Source organism: Bactrocera dorsalis, chromosome 4, assembly GCF_023373825.1.
Source record: "Bactrocera dorsalis isolate Fly_Bdor chromosome 4, ASM2337382v1, whole genome shotgun sequence".
Lineage (NCBI taxonomy): Eukaryota > Metazoa > Arthropoda > Insecta > Diptera > Tephritidae > Bactrocera > Bactrocera dorsalis.
Genome location: NC_064306.1, coordinates 19,260,446 through 19,279,423, shown reverse-complemented (window position 1 = coordinate 19,279,423; position 18,978 = coordinate 19,260,446). Strand labels below are relative to the sequence as shown.

At 36.1% G+C, this 18,978-nt stretch overlaps 1 pseudogene; it reads left to right on the top strand.

Moving 5' to 3' along the window:
• Window positions 1-2,219: 2,219 nt before the first annotated feature.
• The window catches only part of LOC105233541 (NADH dehydrogenase [ubiquinone] 1 alpha subcomplex subunit 9, mitochondrial-like), a 28,854-nt pseudogene continuing 12,095 nt past the window's right edge, over window positions 2,220-18,978 (top strand).

Below are 18,978 nucleotides of genomic sequence, written 5' to 3'. Positions count from 1 at the left end.
ACTTCGTTCCAAAAACCTCAATTCTTTGAATATTTTGATAAAACAACCAAACTGAAAATATCACAAATCATATATTTATGTAAGCATTTTCATTAAATGGAACTGCAATATGTTTAAACACAATATATATAATGGTCATAAGTATCTTTTTTTATACATATATGCAGATATGCATATGTACGTATAAAAGCCCACAACTTGATAAAAGTTTTCCCAATTGTAACTAAAATGAGTTTTTACAACTGGCATCACCACCATTGACTGATCTATCACATGTACAGTGGTGTGAACAAAATAGGAACAACCATAAGGTGTTGTGAAGTTATAAAATATGCTGTTTTCTTATTAAATAAAATTGTTTTTAGATACAAGTATAACATATATATATTTTTTCCTAACAGTGATTAGAATTTCCAGCATCCAAAGCTAAATTAAAACAGATATTAATGCGAATCTCTAAAACGTGCAAATTATGTTTACCTCTTTTTGTTCACACAACTGTATAATTCCGATATGAAGTAAACTTCCACTCTTAAATTTGTGTACAATGTCAGTATTGCCGCAACCACTCTGCCATAGATAAATTGATACGAGACTCTTTGGTTCGAGAGAGAGCTGTCAAAACTCGCATTTTTTATAACATTTGCCAATGATGCCACTGCTGAAAAATATTAGATTGGGTATATAATAAATTATAGAAAACACTAAATTAAACACTTTGAAAATGCATAAATATATAAATGCTAAAATGCAAAATCATTAATTAATTTACATTAATATTTATTTTGCCAAAATATGTTCGCACAGTTTCATTTCACATCAATTTCGTCAAGTAATTATAGCGCTGCTCTTCTGGCAACCCGCCTTTTTGACTAACTGCTGATTGGCGTTACCCTGATTGTGTTTTGTTGCCAGCTCAAAAAACAGATCAGGGTGCAATGCCAGCTGACAAGCGAGAAAGCAAGAAAAGAGATTCTGATCAAGTTATCTATGACTCTGCGATGAACATTAAGTTACGGAGGAATGTAATTGATTTTTTTTCGCAACTTTTCGCAACTTGTTATGCCCTTCTCTCCGTAAACTGATATTCCCCTCATCTAGCCCCCGTGCGCACTTTGCTAACTTTGCGGGCTAAAAATGTGCCCATCCCTGTCTTAGATCGTCTAAGTGCTAAATGGAATGAATTTAAACAGATTCGCCACAATATCTAAAGCTCTTTTTAATTTGTCTACATATTCAATTAACTAAACTCTATTTCTGGTGTACGCATTGAAATATGGATTGATTCCACAATGTGTAGTCAACTTCTGTATATTCCATTACTCTTATTACTTAAACAAGTAAACGAGATAATAACTTTGCCGCAGCTAATTCAAGACGGTGCCCCCGGTGTTTTCATTGGTGCAACACGTGTTTTTGATACAAGTAATGTAACTTTTACCTGTCCATCTTCTAATACTTTTTGAATATAGATTACAGCACCATAGGCCGTCGTTGATTCATCAGAAAACCCGTGTATTTCAATCTTTCCGTCTATATCTGTAGCTACCCATCTGTCAAGAACAAATTTTTCAAGAATTACAATGTCTTGCCAATAGTTTTTAAACCTTATCGCTATCTCTTCAGGTACAGGTTCGTCCCAATCCAATCCGATGCGCCATAAGTCTTGTATAATAATTTTGCCTAAAATAGTTACTGGAGAAATGAAACTATTTACATCATAAAGTTGAGCAACACAGGCTAATATTTTTCCTTTAGTGATGCCACTTTCTATCTCAAGAGTCTTTACTGCGAAGGTAAATTGATCTTGTTTGACTTTCCATTTTAACCCCAACACTGATGCTTTCTCTTCATCCCAAAACATGAATGATCCTCCATCTTCTCCCAAGTTCATTTCCTCCATAAGTTTTTTCGAATTCGACTTCCACTTTTTCATTTCGAAACCGCCCCTTTTAGGAAATTATCAATTTCTTTTGTCAATTGCATCGCGTCACTTTCATTCCCAGCTCCAGTGGCACAATCATCCATTTATAAATCATTCTCAATTACTTTAGATGCATCTGGGAATTCTTATTCTGCATCACTCGCACACTGTATCACTGCTCGAACAGCATTAAATGCAGATGATGTCATACCATATGTTACGACCTTTAACCAATATTCTCTTATCGGTTCATCTGTATTCTCTCTCCAAAAAATACGCTGTAGATCCCATTGACTTTCGACTACTCGCATTTGCCGGTACATTTTTTTTAATATCGCCTATGATACCAATTTTATGTCTGCGAAATTTGAGAATAATATCAGCTAAGTCACGCTGCAACTTTTCACCAAGCATTTGCACTTCATTGAGAGAAATGGCTCTATCTGTACGGCAGCTGACATCAAAGACTACCCTGAATTTCTTTGTGACACAATGATGTGGTATGTGATACACCGGTTCTCCAGCTTTTGCAGCCAAAACCGCCTGACTAACTCACCCAATTCTTCAACGCTTATGCAATAAAAGTTAGACATCGAATTTCCTGTTTCGATACTGCCTTGTATCTCATGGGCTCCACAAACTACCATACCTTAATGAGTCTCAAGATGAACAGCTCATTCACAATCATGTGAATGCACCGTGACCAAAATCTTTGCAAAAGTTTTTACATTGAGTACCACCTGCACAATACCTGGCTCTACCTGGCTATTGTGGATCAGCATGTTGTATGGTAGATTTTACTGATGTTGGTTTCAACGTACAATCAGGGAACATTGGTTGCCAATTGTTTTCTATTGGTAGAACCCAAAATTCTTCTTCAATGTACCCATTTGATTGAAACCACGGTCTTATCTTCAGTACTGTACGTCGACTAACTCCAAAATATTTCCATTCTATACCTACCATTTTGCGTGATGTTAGTAAACACGGCAACTGATATTTTCAACAAGACTAGCAGCTATTAAGTTTTGTTGTACCCCACAGTCTAGTAGTGTTCGTACGGGTCCGAAAATCTGCTATTTGCTGCCAGTCTTATAGATATAGTTGGTAACAGTGCAGGCTTCGAATCGAAATTGAAAATAAAATTCTTAGAATAGTCTACATTGGAATTTATTTCATTCTCAGCTGCCTTATGATCCTTTTTTATACCACTTAGTGATTTACGTTTTTTTAATAATTGTTCCTGTTTTCTAACAAACTCATTTGCATGTCGACTTTTTTAATTTCTTCATTGATGGTAATCAGGTCCCCTGCATTCCCGTAAACTTTCGCCTGCTTTAATAATATTCTTTAGATATTATTTAAAAATATATTTCACCAGGATTTCTCCTGGGTTTCTTTATTGAATATTTAATATTTTACAATATTATTACCGGCTATGCATATAGATATATTCAAAATGCGTACAAGTCCTGCATGCGCTCTGCTCTTTTATAGTTATGGCTAGAGTAGCCTGTCGTACTTTGGTTAGTTCATAAAATAGTGTAACTTAAGTAGCGTGTCGTATTCTGATTGGTTAAGTTTAGTTTGATCATGCATTGCTTGCGTGATCGAGTGATGTCGTGCTTATCGCTGCTATGCGGATGTATATGTATGTTAGCTGTTATCAGTTGGGTTCAGTGTAGGTCATGTATTAACTCCTGCGATGGGGTTCTTCAATCTTAAGAGTTAGGGCTCGTTTTGCCATCTCTCTCTTTGAACAAAGCAAGCTATTATATTTTGCCTGCCCTGGACAATGAGTACAACCTTCTTGAAAGCAATTACTAGTTCCATGCCCCTTTTTGAAGCAATTTTGGCAGATATTGTTTATTCGCACAAAGTCCTCACGATATCGCAAATTTAAAGCTACAAACTCATCACACACCCACGTGGTGGTGACCACAGTCAATACATGGAAATGATCTTTTCTCTCCTCTTGTCGTATGTTCACGTTTATCATATGTGCTTCGATCATTATAGTAATATACCATGGCATGTTTGGACCGCGAATTACATAACTCAACATTAACCAAAGCTGCAGCTTGGCGATCCAAGAATTCTAACATTTGCTTGGCTGTGGGAGTCTCTGTGTCTCGTTGCAATTTCCACTGCCTACTCGTATCAGAATCTAGTCTTTTATGTAACATATGAACAATAATCATATCCCAAGCATTGACCGGGATTCGCTGTGCTCGAATTTGTCGCAATACTTAATGCGTTACATTGGACATACGCTGAAGTTCATGAGCTCGTGGTACGCCTCCTATAATTGGCAAACGAATAAACTGTCGTAAATGTTCACGGCAAATCGGATACTTGCGGTTATATAACTGATTGAGTCGATGCCAAGCCTCTATATAATAATCATCGGTAAGCTGCCATTCACCTAGAGTTTGTGCAGCTCTATCAACCAGCGACTTTTGTAAGTAAGAGAATTTAAAAGATGGTGAAACATTATTATTTTCATGTATAGCAGCAGAAAACCGATCACGAAACCTAGGCCACATCGTTAAAGTGCCATCCAAGTTACCCCACGTATTTTTTAAAACATGTTGTTGATTAGGCATATTTACTTGTACCGACATAGGTTGCTTCTCAAGTACAGTCGGCGCTGGTGCTAGTTCCTTGGCCTTTGTAGACAACATGGCTTGTGCTGTAAAATAGCGCAGCTCCACTATAACTGCAATGTCGTCATATGCACCGACTTGTGTGGTGCCCTGATCCAGCTGCTTCTCATGGGCATCTACAAACCGTGCGTAGTAAACGTCCAACTTTTCAGAACGAACTTTCACTTCCTCCTGCGTAGCCTTTTCAAAATCTGCATGTTGGCAGTACTCCAAAATTCTTGAAATGGATTTTAAAAGGCTGTCCAAAGGTCTTGTCCTCCCGTTCTGTTATTATCTCTCAACCACTGTAGAGGAGGAGTAAGGTCACTATCAGCTGATGTTATGTAAACAAAGGCACAGCTGGGAGGTGCCACTGTAGAAACGTCAAGTGTAGTCCGGGGTTGAGTTTCTGTTGGAATCCAAGATGACCGACTTTTAACCAAGATGGCCGACTTTTAACCGGAAAATGGTTGCATTGTGTTATTTTCTTAAAATTTATGGAAAAGTTGTCCCAAAAATATTGGTTATATATAAAACTTTAATATATTTTCAAAAGAAAATTGTTTTATTTTAATATATATTCTTAAAGATGAGAACAATATGAGCAAATACATGAAAAATTAAGTTCTTCTTAACTGTGGTAAGTCAATAAATGTTCACCACAGAAAAATGTTACGAACAAATAAGCAACCATGCCGAATAGTGGGGTCTAGATTATGCTCATTCACAGCCATATTTACATTTTTGCCATCGTAACGAAGGTTTTTGCAAGACAATTTGTTTTATTTTATTTCATGGTTAAATCCTTTACGATGGTTTATTTAGTTATTTGAATCTGAAAGAAGTGTTTACAAATCTCCATTGGGACGATAAACAACAGATCGGCAGGGATTTTACTCCAATAAAAGTACGAAATAACCAAACATGGCCTCGTTAATATTGCTGCGTAATGGGTCAGGTGCTGTTCCAATTTTATGATTTAAGAGGTGAAAAAGCGATACGCGATGCTGTGAAGAACTGAAATGTAGTTATCAAATTAGTTGGTCGTGAATTCGAGACAAAATTTTAAATTCAATGACGTGCTCGTGGAAGGTGCACGTCGCATTGCTAGGTAAGCTAAAATTAAACTTTATTTCAAAAGATTTACCATGTATTTTTTTAATTTTTTTTTAGAATCAGCAAAGGAGCTGGCGTAGAACGCTAGTCCCAAACCAATGAGCTTTGTGCTTGAGGGTGGAACCAACTTTTTGAAGAGCAAATACTACGGTGAACACTTTCGGATGTTGCACAAGCTATTGTAAATTGCGCTTAGAATCCCGATACAGCTGGTCAGGTTTATCAAACTGTTGGGTAGGTTTTGAGCAAAATTGAATTTACGTACTTTCTAATATGCTAAACACCCACCTTGCAGACCAAAGCGTTACCAGTTGAGCGAACTAATTGACTGGTTTCATCGCGTTATGCGCAAAGATGAAAAATGGTGGGGATACCGTCGTTAAGACATGCGTTGCGATCCTACCTTCTTATTGAAAGCCAAGTTCACTGAGCTTGTCTGTCCTGGACAACCTATTGGTGAGCTACATATGGAACGTATCGATCGCGAATGTATTACCGATGTCGTTCCCTCCGACATACCGTGATTGAAGAATTTTGGTGTTTTTTTGACCTCCATGGAAGAGCAAGTACCATGGGAATTGTGACCATACCCTGCTGCGCAATATTATGTTGTCGATTTGGGAGAGTGCGGGGAACCAGCTCCATCAAAACCAATAGAACGTCGGGAAGAACTACGCAAATAATAAACAACACTCATCAAATGAAAGTTGGCAGCGTTGGTGACCAAGCAGCGATTTGAAAAAGAAACATTTGCATCTACGCGAATTACAATTCGTATTTACATCTAGTGAATTATGGTCGATTATGAATGGTGTGGAGGTTGATATTTAAACTTTAAAAAACAAATAAATGTAATTTGGCCAATAATGAGCCGCTATTAAAAATTAAGGAATTTGAGTTGTATTTTTAAATGGGCCAAACAAGTTATTATCGATTTGAATAATTTCAAACGGAATATATTTCGAACAATCATATATTTTTTTAAATACTATGCCAGTACTGCTATTGAGCATGGCAAAATAGTGTTGCGTAAGCTAATTTAAACTCCTTTTTAGTACTAAATAGATATTGAAAATTCAAAAAATAATTATTTTAAGAATCATTTTTATTTAAAAACTTAGCTTGGAACTAAAAATTAATGTGGTAAATCTGTTAGGATGGTCAAACACTCCATTTGGGAACAAGTAGGATTCCTGATCGCCGGCGTATAGCTAAACTCTGACATATAAGACGTGTATGTAGTTTGTGATTACAAAATTTATACTTAAAATATAGGAAACATGGCTATTATAATTATCTCTTGATTTATCTACAAATATAGTACGATAATTTTATAATTTAATATTATAGCATTTTCGCTTTTTGTAACCCGTTTTAACCTCTCGCCACCCTTATTCACGAGAGGTGGCCATGATGTTTTTATTGTGAGAGTACATTTGAGGGATAGGTTAAGGACTGTGAATGGCTCTTTTTCTACCGTGAATGGGACTTTCTCTACTCCTCTATACCATGCTCTCAACAATCGCTCACAAAAAAAACCGAAATTCAAGTCAGTATCAATTAGAGATGAGCGATATTGTGATTTTTCGATATCTGTGATTTCAGTGATTGATATTTTTAAATCACTGTGATTTTATATTGCGATCGCAACTAAGTCGACGTTCAAACGTTGTTCTTGTTGTTGTGGCGGCAGACTCTGCCAATTTGATAGTGTTTGGCCGAATAAAAATCCGGGTGCGTTCCACTTACGTAGACCCGACTGTCGTGGGAACGACGGAAACATTTTGTCGTTATTGGCGGCAAATTCTCTTTTGGCTCCTGTAACTCGAGTTAAGTTTTTCCGCCTTTCTTTTCACTACATTTTCTTAGAAGGAATTACCATTAATGTGGTTGATAATTTGTTTGTTTAGAATACCCGCTTTTAATATTTTCAAGACCAAATTGATAACGGGAGTTTCCTAATCTTTGGGAAAATATTAAAAACCCGTAATTTTTTTATTCCATAATTTTTTCTGAAATTAATTAGTTACAATTCTTGTTTTCATCACAAAAAGCTTTCAAATTTGGTTTTAACAATAAGTAAAATTAAAAATTTTATTAAAACAAATTTAAATATTCCATAATTCCATTTTGGTTATATTTCATCTACCACTTCAAACATCTGCTGTACTTCACTTTTCCTTGATATATTTCCTGCCATTATTAAAAATTAGAAGAACGTTACACTCAAAACTCCAAACCGCTATGACGAAAAATAGCATATACGATATACGAGGTGTGTTCAAAAAATATCGCAAATTTTGTGTTTTTTCAAAAATTATTTATTTATTCATGAATATCTATTTTGTCCCCTTCAAAGTAATCCCCATGAGATATTATACACTTGTGCCTACGGTTTTTCCAATCTTCGAAGCACTTCAAAAAATTATTTTTTTTTTATCTTCTTCAGCTCCTCCTTCGATGCCGTCTTTATCTCGTCAAGAGAAGCGTAACGTCGTCCTTTCAAGGGCCTCTTCAGTTTAGGGGACAAGAAAAAGTCACATAGTGTGTCGCGCACAAGCAACGATGTGTGAGCAGGGGCGTTATCGTGGTGCAAAAGCCAATTTTTGTTCTTCCACAAATCCGGGCGTTTCTGGCGGATTGCTTCGCGCAAATTGCGCATATCTTGCAGGTAATATTCCTTATTGACCGTTCTTCCCTGTGGCAAGAACTCATGATGCACCACGCCCCTGCAATCGAAGAAAACTGTCAGTTACGATTCGCGATACTTTTTGAACACACCTCGTATACAACACCCAGAAGAAAGTTGTTACTTTTCTGCTATTTGCTATTGTGATCGCAATTCACAGGTTCGAAATGCTATCGTAAATCACAGGTTCGAACTGTGATCGTAAATCACAGGTTCGAACTGCGATCGCAAATCAAAGTTTCGAACTGCGATCGCAAATCACAGATTCGAACTGCTATCGCAAATCACAGTTTCGAACTGCGATCGCAATCGCAGTTCATAGAAGCGAACTTCTATTCATAAAATGTGATAGCAGTTGCGATTTGCGATTTTTCAATCACAGTGAAAAAATCACCGGTAGTGAAATATCGCTCATCACTTGTATCAATAACTTCAATCAAATAGATATATTCAAGATGAAATCTTACACGAAATAGGAACGTCTTGTCACAATCTGTCCTTTTTGACGATTAAATAAAAAATTTCATCACCAAATATTCAAAGCGGACGCCAATATCTGTGCGCATTTGTAAATATATATATATATATATATATATTAAGGTGGGCCAAAAATTAGTTTATATTTTATTTTTCGTAGTTACCATGAAAATCTCATTCAACATGACTAAAAACAAGTCCTGGTAAAATCTGAGCTCTTTATATTAATATTAAGAGGTGCCTCATCGACATTTTCGATTTCCCATATAAATTACATGGAAAAAAAATCATTTTTTTTTGTGGTGGTTATTGTGCGGAGATGTTTCTGGTGGCGCCACCTATTGGTGGGGATATGAAATAAAAAGTTTGATCTCTTGTTGACATTTCGTAAAAATTTTAAGACAATTGGATAATTACAATCGATGTTATCGATCAAAAAGTGACAGCAGCTTTTGGTCATCGGTCGTAAAATACATATAAAGACAATGCTGATTTGTTTTTACGATTCCGAGGGTATTGTACACCGAGAGTTCGTCCCACCTGACCAAACGATTAATGCTGCGTTTTACGTTGGTGTTATGAAGCGTCTTTTGTCACGCATTCGTCGTGCTCGACCACAATACCGTGAGGCAGGGTCCTGGGTTGCACTATAATGCGCCGTGTCATCGGTCGACGCTTGTCACTGATTTTTTGACAAAAAATTCCATATTAACCATTAATCACTCACCCTATTCACCTGATCTGGCACCCTGTGTTTTTTTTTACCTATTTGGAAAACTTCATTTGCCCATGGAAGGACACTGGTTTCAGGACATTTCAGCTATCCAAAAGGCGACGACCGATATTCTTAAGAGCATTCCGGAAAAGTGACCTTAAACACTCATTTGAAATGCTAATTGACCGGGCTAAACGCTGTATCGAAACACAAGGAAACTACTTTGAACAAAAAAATATAACTTTTGAAAAATATGAATTTTTTGTTGTTTGTTTTAACAGTCATGTTTCTTTTGCGACAGACCTTGTATATATTAGCTTTTCACTCTCTCTTGCAAAAATACACTAGAAATCATTTATATTTCTAGAACTTTCACATCATAGTACATATATGTATATTGTTTTACCGTGCTATTCTGTACTGTGATACAGTCTCAAGTCTCTAAATTCGAGATTTTGAGTTAGAGACAATTTTTGAGACTTGAGACAATTTTTGAGACTTGAGACGATTTTGCTATACTGTAAGTGACAGTCACAAAATTTATTACATTTCATTATTCAGAGATGTTTTTGCACTTGAATGAAATTAATATGTCGATAACAAATATTAAATTGTCTATAATCTACTCAAAAAACATCATCTTATATATAAAAATTAACCGCAAAATGTGTTGGTAAGCGCATAACTCCAAAACGTCTGGTCCAATTTTGCCAATTCTTTTTTTAAAATGTTCGTTGAGGCTCAAGGATGGTTTTTACGGATGTTCGAATAATTGCCGGAAAACCCCTAAAAACAGCCATATTCCTTTTCCCATACAAACGAAAGAATGTTTGTTTGTTAGTAACGCTAAGGGAACGACTGAACCAATCTTGATGAAATTTTCAGAGAATGTTCTGTGTGAATCGGGGAAGGTTTAAAAATAAAAAACTTGCTTTTCGTGAGGAAAAGTCGGAAAATTAAATTATTCCAAAAAGTTAATTTTTTCCATACAAAATTTTTTTTGTTTTGTTTTTCAATTATTTGAATCGTTCAAATTTGTCGTTTGCTTCAACATTTTTTGAAAATTATTTAGTGAAAATGTTATGTGTGTTGTGATCAATTACAGATTGAAATTTGTTACGATGCCACGAAGAGGTCGCGCTAATATCAGTCGGCGTTCTTTTTGGCATCAACATAAGTACATTAGCAGCCCAAGGCACATGACCGAGTACTCCCAGGCTGCGATGAAATACGTGAGGTGTTATGGATCGCGATCAATCAGTTTTTTTTTATTGAAATTGAAATGAATTATTGATGACTCATGCCCAGCTCTTGACCGATGCTACGGCTGCGATTTTATCGCAATTTTCGACGACAGGCCTTCCGGAGCGTGGCGCATCTTCGACCACCTCTACAGCAGAACGAAGACGTTGAAACCGTCGTTGTGCGGTGGAAATGGAACTGTATCGGGTCCATAAACTGCACAAATTTTATTGGCGGCTTGAGATGCATTTTTGCCTTTATCGTAGTAGTACTGTAAAATATGCCGTATTTTCTCTTTATTTTGCTCCATGTTTGCGACGCTATATCTCACGAACGACTTAAAAGAAACGACAATCAGCCAAACACGTGTTAGCGTTCCAAAAAGGTATAGCATGACCCGATGCGACGAATAAAACTAGAACTACGCGCTTTCAGCGCCAGCTAGCGAAAATGCCGCAAGACTTTTTTGAATATCGAAGTTAACAACACATGGATCGTACTGTATTCACCATTATTGTCTAATTCACATTCAAAACTCATATCAATGTTGAGTATTGCAGTTTGGTGTAATCGATAAAATACGTTTGTAAGTACGTCACCAAAGGAAGCAACATGGCGGTTATTGGTCTTGAACGATACGGTCGATACGTGAACTGCACTAAAGCGCTTTGTAGGATATTTTATTTTGCAATTCATGAACGTTTTCCGACTGTTCTGCGTCTCGCAATTAATTTGGAGAATGGCCAAAGAGTGTATTTCAACCCAGGGTAAAGCCAGTGGAAACACCGCCAGCAACAAAATTAACATTTATGAGTTTTTATTCATCATCAGCCATTTCACAAACATGCATATATTATTAGTAATAATGCCATCTAGTGGACTGTACAAACATGGTTTATGCTCTTATATATGTATATATATATATTCACATATGTAAATAGATATATTTCAAAAATTTTTTAGAATTCTATTCCTTTCTCTCTTCTCACCTCTCTTTTTATGGTATAATCTTCTCTCTCATCAATATGACATTTTCTACTACAATTATTACCTACGCATGTAGTCTTCTCTCGCATGCGCAGCCAGCTCGTATTTTGCTTAACCACAGCAATATGAACTATTATATACAAATATGTATAACTTAACTTTTTACCATGCTTATATCTCAACTTTTTACCACGAATGCTATTAGCTGCATAGAAATAATAATAAAATCACGGCGAGCTTGCGCATGCCACAACATCACACACATATGTATGTAATTTTCATACTCTATTCTTTTAAATTCTCACCCCAATCCTCGCTCACCAAACGATGCCAATCACGAATCCGGCTCGACATGGTCCAAATGTTCCATCCAAGATGAACCAATCAAGACTGTACATCAAAACCTAATTAAAGAAGAACAAGATAGGTGGGAAAATAGCAGAAAACCCCAACGACATTTATTTGTTCAATCTCAGACGAATACTAAAATACATTTTATACATTTATGATGCCCATACCTCGGACATTGTTATTACGATGATGCCATATCACATCAATTCAGCAAATTCGTAACATCTTTAATTTCTTACCACTGGTGGTGAGAAAATAAAGACTTATATGAGCTGAGAATTAATTCATTCTAATTTTATTTAATATATAATATATATATTTTAATGATATTTTCATTGCTTATATATAATACTATTTTAGGAAACTGTCTTAAGTCTACTATATAAATATAATCGGGTTTTCCTTCCTGACGCTATAACTCCCGAACGCACGAACCGATTTCCACGGTTTTGCATTCGTTGGAAAGGTCTCGGGCTCCGTGAGGTTTATAGCAAAGAAAATTTTCAACAGAAAAGCGGGAAAATCTTTTTTTACATATTACATATAGCGCCATCCCTGATACATAGCATGTACTACAAACCAATATTTGAAGTAAATGGCGCCGGTGCGTGATACATTGTCTGGCAGCTACTCATTGTTCTCTGTTCAGTTAAGGTTGGTATCCAGCTCTCAAGTAATTGCTCAAGAAAAAAAATACATTAGGGGTATTCTCTTGCTCTTGCAATACCCGGTGCTCGGTGCAGTTTTTTTTATTAAAAATGTATGCAGAAGGTGTGCCAATTCACAATAACCATGCATAATAGTCATTCACAATAATTTGACCGAATCAGTCGTTCATATATCACTACATTCTGCAATGGGTGCTCTCATGCCCTTGTATATTTCGGTATAGTATTTTTGCAATCTGCAATCTTGCAAGAGCAAGAGAATGCCCCTATTATTTCTTCAAGTAGTTTCGACAGCTGGTTATGCATTGTGAATGATCCACATTAGAAGAGCAAGAGAGAATAAAGGTTGGTAGGCAGCTCAAGTAATTTTGACAGCTGGTTACGCATTGTGAAAGATCCACATTAGAAGAGCAAGAGAGAATAAACAAACAAACAAAACTTTGTGCGTATTGTGTATGTATGTACATATGTATGTGTATGGTAACATAAATATTTTCATTGAGATTTAAGGAATGTTGTTGATGATTGGTAGGTTTTATACAACATTTCAAAATGGAATATAGGTACTTCATAATAATGATTACAACTAATTTAGGATGACTTTGACGATTACTTCGAATTTTCTTCAAGAAACAATTGTTGATTTGATGTTTCTTCGCAAAACCAGGTTTGCCATATTCACATTTTATTGAAAAAAAAGTATTATAAATTAGTACTAGATTTCTTGAGAGCTGCGTACTAGCACAAGTAAATTTATCGCAGGAAAGTTTCTTAAGCGTTTTTTATATGAAGTTTTTACGTTTCTTGAGAGCTGCGTACTAAGCTTAAACAAAGAAAATAAACTTTGTGCGTAATATGTATGCATGTATGTGTGTAGTAACATAATTATTTTCCTTGCGATTTAAGGAATGTTGTTGATGATTCGAAAGTTTTATACAACATTTCAAAATGAAATATACTTCATAACAATGTTTTTAACTAATTTAAGACGATTTCAACGATTACTTCGAATTTCCTGCAAGAAACAATTGTTGATTTGATGTTTCTTCGCAAAACCAGGACTGCCATATTCATATTTTATTGAAAAAAAGTATTAAAAATTAGTACTCGATTTCTTGAGAGCTGCATACTAGCACAAGTAAATTTATCGCATGAAAATTTCTTGACCGTTTCTTAAGCGTTTTTTTATATGAAGTTTTTACATTACTTGAGAGCTGGATACTAAGCTTTTCCCTGCAAGACGGAGATAAAGTGCCCTGGAGACGATCAAATAATTGCGTCAAACAGTTCATATGTGTTAGTGATGTTCAATCGTGTGTTGCCCGCAAACGTTCAAATTAACACGTCAAACATCAGTTTAGTTTTGAGCTCGTAACGAACGGTCATCATGTCCGTTCGGATGATCGTCGGATGATGATTATCTATTATTTGCATGTGCCGCAATTCTAATGAAAAAAAAAAAATGAAAAAGAAAAAGGCGGAGTGGACGAAAAATTGATTTTACTTTATTTATTTTAATTTATTCATTTTATTTTATTTGATTTTATTTATTTTATTTGATTTTACTTTATTTTATTTTTGTTGCGTCATGTGACTTCATAAATCTAAAAATATTTTTTTAAGAAATAAATTTGTTAAAATATTTGAATATATTATAAAATGTTTTACATCATGTAAAATACTTACAATTTTTGTAGTATATAACCATAACCATCATCTACTACCTATGTATTAGAATAATCTATTACCATGAATTGCTGAACTGAATTAGAACTACATACTTACCCCTTTTTTGTATACATACTTACCTCTAGTCTAAGCCGTTAGGTTAAGATTTAGGCTAACTAATGAACTGTTGAAATAAAGAATGCTATTGTATTAAAGACTATAATCGCGAACGGACGTTCTTCTTTTTTAACCGGAATTTTTTAAAACCGAAATAGCACAGGCAATTAGCTTTTAGTTGCGCATACTAGTGAGTCCAACGTGTAGAACTTCAATCTTAAAAAAGCTTAAGATTTTTTCATGGCGCCCGAGCAGGGACTCAGTGCGTGGCTGTAAAAGTGCATTTAATTTTCGAAAGGAATTTCAAAGTAATACTTAGCGTATTAATTTAATTTCGAACGCGTGAGCAATTGCCTGTGAATTTTTCATTTCTTCCGGTTTCGGTCGAGTGCAAGTGACCAAAGTGACAAATACTGAAAATAAATGTCTGGACAAAGACATTAAAAAATATACATATAATATTTTCAAAAAAAAAAAAATCTTACATTAAAAAATAGCAGTGGCTTGTTAAAAATATATCACTTGTATAAGTGGTGAAAAAATAATACAAGTGTACATGACAAACGTTCGGCAAAATTCACTAACCTAATAGTGCGCAAACAAAAAAAAGAAAAGAAAAGAAACAAAAACCAAGAGGTGGATAAATCGTTTGATTAGGCATATTTTTGCAAATACCGTGGAGTGTCAAAATATAAGCAGTTCTAAATAAAGGCATTATATTTTTTCTGAGGCGCTAAATGTGGTTTCACTGTTAGTGCGGCAAAGCAAATTTATTAAAAACTACCATCGTCCCACCGCTGCTGCGTCAACGCCGATTCTCGCCGGTGCCAAGTCAACGTCAACAACAGCGTCGCTGCTAACGTCGACGCCAGATTCTCTGCTTTGTGGGAATGAGCTGCAATTGCATTCTTTGCAAAAGGGAAGTGAACGCAGGCAAACCGCCTATGCATTCACAACAGGTAACGAGTGCGAATCACTGAAAGTGGTGCGAATAAAAAAAAAACACGAAAAGTAAAAAAAAGAGCAAGTGCACACTTTCAGTTTTTGGCTCTCCCTCTTTTCACAATTTTTCACATACATATATATTTATATTATTGCATATATTTATATGTTAATATTCACATAAGTATATATACATATGTACATATGCATTTAAGTGAAAGAGGGATTGTGGGATTTGCGGTAGCATTGTTAATTAAACATTAAGGTGCGACATTTTATATCTTGCAGACAAAAAATTTTAAAATTTTAAACGAAATAAAGTTTTACAATCCGGTTCTTTGGAAAATTTTCTCGCTAAAAAAAATAATACATTTTCAAGAAATACAATTTGCATACTTCATAAGTTTGGCTTTCGTATACTTGGGAATCGATATCATTTTTTCTCGTTCTCGTAACCGATTCCAAATATATTTGTTGCCAACCTTTATTGCTATTGGTCTGGCTTTCGTATATTTGGGAATCGCTGTACATATATTTTTCGTTTTCGTTATCGATTCCTAATATATCTGTTGCCAACCTGTATAATTTTTTTCCCGGAAATTTAATTTAACAAGCAAAAATGGGCAAGCCAAAGCCAACTATCGCCAACCTCTCTCCTAGTAAGGAGTTGATCGACTTAAAATCATTAAAGCGTCAAAGGACGGTGGCGAAAAGTAGCATTTTGCGAATAAAAACGGGTCTTCTAGAAAAGACGATGTCATTAGATCCAATCGAATTGGAATGTCGTCTTGACATACTAAACTCACATAGTGAGAAATTGATGAAATGCCAATCTAAAATTGAAAAGATTGATGAATACGACATGGCCCGAGGGGAGTTAGAGGACATAATTGTAGAAACAAAATCTATAATTAAAACAATTTTGGCCAAAAATAGAACATCTATTGCTGAAACATCATTCGTAACGTCTCACAGCTCAAGGCTCCCAAAAATGAATTTGCCGAAATTCAAGAGAGAATATTCGGAATTTAAAAATTTCATGAGTTTGTTTGAGAGTTTGGTTCACAATGATCCAAACATCCCAGATATTGAAAAATTTAACCATCTGGTAAATTGTCTATCTGGAGATGCTCTGGGCACGGTAAAAGCGTTTCAAATGTCGGATGAAAACTAGCCGAAGGCGTTGGCAAGTCTCAAAAAGGTTTATGACAATAAATGTTTGATTTTAATACGATTTCAAAACTTTTTGAGCTGCCAACTATCCCTAAGCCATAAGCCCCTTCATTGCGCGCGATGATTGATAAAGGGTCGGCTGTATATGACTCATTGTTATCGCTGGGCGATGAGAAACAAATCACAAATGCGATAATTATTCACATAGTCATGACAAAAGTTGACTCTGCCACCCGATCAAAGTGGGAAGAACAGCTGGATTACGACAAATTACCATTGTGGAAAGATTGTGAAGCTACCTTCAATAGACGGTACCAACACCTATCAGCTGAAGGCGCATCATCTTCGAGGACGAGACCCATAGCAGCAGCCAGCGCGAACCACGTGAAGCAGCCTCACATTAATGGAACTAAGTCCGCTTTAGTTGCAGCGAATACAAAGCAGCCGACATGCCAGCAGTGTAAATCGAAGGACCACTACTTAACAGCTTGTCCCACTTTTAAAACTCTCTCTGTTCAACAGAGATTTGAGTTTGTCAAATCGGTGCCCTTATGCATAAATTATTTGCGTAAAGGACATACGGTATCCAAATGCAGAGCGGATCGATGTCGGGTGTGTAATCGGTCCCACCACACCTTACTGCATCAGTATCCTGTATCCTTCGTTGCTGAACCTCATCCGCATCCAACAACAACTACACACGCAATGCAACAATCATCCAGACCATACCATTAATATTAATGGTTGGAAAATTCCGCACAATATTAAATTGGCGGATCCAGAATTCCAAAAATCTCAAAAGATCTATATGTTATTAGGGGCGGAAACCTTTTTCGATTTGTTAGCGGTTGGTCAAATTAAAAGTGGCCCTAATCAACCAACGCTACAGAAAACTCTTTTGGGATGGATTGTTTCTGGCAAATATGTCAGCAGTCTTAGTCCTCCTCCCGAAGTAAATAGCACATTATGCCAAACTGAAGAAGACTTAACGTCAATAGATTCAGTAGTCTAAAAATTCTGGGCTCTGGAGGAACTTCCTTCAGAATTAATTGGCAACAAATTCACACCTGAACAAAATGAGTGTGAACAATTTTTCGTCAATACAACTGAAGTATTACCTTCAGGAAGGCTTCAAGTCAGAATGCCCTTTAAAGCTGACCGTAAGTTACTCGGTCACTCCTATGAAATCGCAGTTCGGCGGTTTCAGGCCCTGGAGAAGAAAACATTAAAAGATCCAGAACTTCGTAAAATGTATCTGGACTTCATGAATGAGTATAAAGCGCTGGGTCACATGAGCCCAACAAATAATAAGATCCCGAGTGAACCACACTATTTCATTCCGCATCAGTGTGTTTTGAGGCCCGAAAGCACAACAACAAAATTACGAGTTGTCTTTGATACGTCGAGTCGTACTTCTTCTCAAATTTCTTCGTTTTCGTTTACATAAGTACGCTTTAACGGCAGAAATTACTAAAATGTACCCCTAAATAATCATACATGAAGAAGACAGAAACTGTTAGCTCATTGTGTGGAGAGAGCATCCCTCAGAGCAAATTCAGATTTTTCCACTTAACACCGTCACTTGCGCCCGCACCGTTTCTTGCAACTCGGTGTTTACAAATGCTCAGCGATGCTAATACAACTAAATACCCACGCGGTTCATTGGCCATTAAAAGAGACTTTTAGGTTGATGACTTGTTAACAGGATCTGACAATTTTGAGTCTCTAGATCTTATAAGAAGTGAAGTAATTAAAATATTAAACTCGGCCGGATTCACTTTAAGAAAGTGGTTTTCGAACCACCCTAAATTTTTCGACAGTAATTATACTGAAAAGTCATTAAGATTCAATGACAAAAACTCAACTAAAACACTAGGAATCCATTGGTTGCCGAAAGAGGATTTGTTTCGATTTGTCTTGGATGCCAATTTTCATGATCTGCGAGCTACTAAACGAAACATACTATCAGTCTCTGCTCGCCTTTTCGATCCTCTTGGATTATTAGCCCCACTAGTTACCAAAGCAAAAATCTTATTGCAAGAGCTTTGGATCCAAAAACTGGATTGGGATGAGTCGATTCCATTGCGCCTTGATACTAGCTGTCAGAATTTCAAAGCTAGCCTACTGCAGCTGTCATAAATTAACATTCCTCGATACGTGAATCTAGAGTCAAGTGCTATCTGCCAAATACATGGCTTCTCCGACGTTTCAATAAGAGCGTACGGATGCTGCATATATGTATATACGAAGCCAATCTGCTAGTG